A 3,403-nucleotide genomic window follows, 5' to 3' on the forward strand; every position below is an offset into this window, starting at 1 on the left:
TCCCTTATTTTGAAGATCTCGCGGCAGCTTTCCATCTGTACTTTGCCTCTCGCGTTTCCCATGGATAGAAAAGATGAAGTTTTTAGTGAAGAACGCACTACTTGGCAGAATTGCGCAGGGCGAGCACTGGAGCACCAGACTGAGGAATCTTCTGTTGCTGTCCTTTGCACTGAGGCACCAGACTGTGGCATTGTCTTTGCTGCACACCTGGCTCTGCACCTGTACGCCCTTTTTGTAAGGGTCCATCTTGAAAGAGATGAGTCCATGAGTTTGAGTGGAGGCAAACTTGCTGTTACTGAGTGGCTGTTCAAGCAATTTGCTTCCCTTAACCTTTGCAAGGTCTCATCTGATGCTGTTTTGGGCATCCAGCTGTGAAAAAAGCTTTGCACTTCTGCGCAGGCTTCCTTTGCAGCTGCTTTATGTGAGGTGTCATGGACACCAAGGCTGGCTCATGCCTTGTCCTGTATTTTGCTGGTTCTTTCTTGTGCTTCTGCATTTATCTAGGCCAGTCGATGCCTTCAGTTGGTACTCACTCAAACTTTAATTAATGTGCATGATTTATGAAGTATGAAGAGGCCCCATAAGCAATTGGTAATCAATAAACAAGTCAATTAATAGATTATGCAGAAGTAAACAAATTCACTGTAATGAGAAACTTCATGCTAGTAGTCAGATGTTACAGGGTGCATGCTACTACTTTTACCAATCAATGAAAAGGCAGGATCAGTTGATCCATTGCGCCTCCCATGTTGGCAAGAGAATGTTTGTCCCTCCAGGGAAAAGGTATGCTGGAAAGGAATTGCATGCTCTAGCTGCAGACTTTACTGTTTGGGTGTTGCTTAAAGCATGTACATTGCTAAGTTTTGCATATGCTTCTGATAAAAACTATGTATTTTAAAAGGCTGCATGTTTTTGTGCACAAAAATTCAAAGGCATTTTCCATCATTTGGAAGTGATGGAAAAACACTGTCTCAATGGGATCTTAAGTTGTCCCTTTTTACCTGGAGCCTTTAATACTCTTTGTTTGTTTTTCTCAAAAGGCTCTTTAATTCAGTTTTGGTTTCAGAAAAAGATTAAGCCCAAGTGGTTCACGCTGGACTGTCCTGACAGGGAGCAAACTGCTGAGGGGTACTTTTCATCCCATGAGAGAGCCAGATGGGAGCATGGCAGCCACCCTGTGTGGTCCTGCCACCACTGCCCTGCTGTTGTGCTTCCATGCACTGTAGGAGCACCTCTTTTGGTGCTTGGTCCTCAGCTAAGCCTTTTTTCTTTCCTTGGGGCCTAGTTAGCAGCAGTAAGGTCTGATGTATCCCCAAAAATGTAAGTCATTTACTTGGCCACCAGAGAATGTGGCCATCCTTGGGTAGAAGAGTTGTCCCTCACTTCTACGTGTAAGGACTAGGTCAGTCTACAAGCAGAGTAGCATCACAGCATGGCACCAGCCTAGGAACGGGTGTCCCTGGGTATTTTGGGAGATCTCTTCTTGCTGAGCACACCAGCCACATTGTGGTGGGCGCAGAGCAGAAGAGTTACAAACTCAAGAGCATGTTTCATGTTCTAGAACTCACTTGTGCTGCTTGACGTGAGCCAGGAAAACTTTGCAGCCAAAGGTGAGTGTGGGCAGGCATGCCTAACTGAGAGCTGTGTCTAATCTTGTGATGAAGACTAACGAGAAAGCATTTTCCTCTCTGTTGTTAAAACTCGGTGTCGCCAGGGAGTGCTGCTTGTACAGAAAGAAAGGAAAAAGGATGTTGGTTGGTATCTAAGACCAATGCTCACTGATTTCCTCATCTGTCCCAAAAGGTGCAAGGTGATGGCAAAGTCTGCTAGGGTTCCACAGCCCTGGAGTTTCTGGAGGCACCTCCTATTGTACCTTTTGAAAATGCTACAGGAAATGTCGGAGCCAGGCCCACATCCCATCCCTGCAAAAGGACTGCACTCAAATCTAACAGGTGTTGCTAGCAGATGCAGAAGGCCTGCTGCAGTTTTCTCCCACATCAGTTGTCTTTGCTGTTGCATCTGTCCCATAGCCAAGCTGCCCTGGTTCTGAGATCCAGTCCTTAGAGCATCCAGATGACCGGGAGGTGTCTTGGTATTCCTTGTTCAATGGCTTTGAATGGGGGCTTCCTAGTAAGTAGCGCTCAGTGTTTGAAGACAGTTATGTATTCCACCCCAAAAGCAGGGTGTGGACACCAGTTTTGGTACCTTGTCCTTGGATGTGTCGTGCTAGTCCTGGAGTGTTGCTGAGGCAGATACATTTTTGAAAAGTCAATGTGCTTCTGGGGATTTGATGCAGGGCAGGACCTACTTGTCTTGGCTTTTGGTTGCAGGTGGCGCTTTTCATGTCATCTACAGCCATGAAGGTATTTAGCTTCAGTCTTGTTTTCTGCCCTGACAAGCAGTGTTTCCTCCCCTCCTTCCTGACTGATGTATCTTTCCAGAGAAATTTTCATCATCTCGGGGGATAGTCAAAGGAGGTGGGTGGGGTCTTACATATTAGCCCTTGCCAAAAACTTTGCCATCAGTACGCCTTTTACTCACTCAGGCTCTTTACTATTGTTTTCCAGGTAGTACTGGTGTCCTAGCATATGCCTCTGAGGGGACAAAATACCTGGAAGGTAAAGGGAGTTCTCAGTTTTAAGGCTGTGTTTCATCATGAGTACAGGGCAGCCCAAGTGTGGGTTGCTGCTGAAGGCAGATTTGTTTCCAGGCAGTTGTCTGTCTGTCTTGCTGCAGGACTGCCTTGATTAAAGCTATTTAAGCTGATTGTGAAAGTGCAGCCTAAGAGTCTAGTTGTCTTAGAAGCCTGAGATGTCTCTGGATAGTGTCTGGAAAATGTTAAAAAGAGTCTTAGTGTTTCTGGATGTTTTTTGATGGTACTTCGTAGGGCTACTCTGGTAAGGTTTCATCAGGAAGATACTCAGCGCTCATTTTTTTGTCAGCTCTGGCAAAACCAGTTTTCTTAAGATGTTTTGCTGTAATAAACCTTACAAAGCATGTTTCCAGGTGTTTCTGAGAGAAGCATGGGATTACCTCTGCTTTTTTTCTTGGAGGAAGACTTTGTTCTGTTTTGCTGCTTTCAGTTGGTTGCTTGTTCATCTGTTTGTTTGCTTTATGCCCTCACAATGTGGTTGGGGCAGTACCTGAAGGCTGAAGTCAGAAACCCAATTCACTGTGGTCCCACAAACTGATGTTTAAGATGTGGTAATGCTCGTAAGGCTATGTGACCCCAAACGGGTAACACCTGCTTTTAGATGGGCCATGGTGTGGCCCGAAATTCAGTGATGGCAGATCAAACTTGTGCTGTTGTATCTATGGGCTGTGTGAGTCTCTGTCTTCTTCATCCTCCCTCAGAGGGCTCTGCCTCTCTCACTCCTCTCACTTGGGCAAACCTCAGCCATTC

The sequence above is a fragment of the Mesitornis unicolor genome, unplaced genomic scaffold (assembly GCF_000695765.1).
Source record: "Mesitornis unicolor isolate BGI_N332 unplaced genomic scaffold, ASM69576v1 scaffold26719, whole genome shotgun sequence".
NCBI classification, from domain to species: domain Eukaryota; kingdom Metazoa; phylum Chordata; class Aves; order Mesitornithiformes; family Mesitornithidae; genus Mesitornis; species Mesitornis unicolor.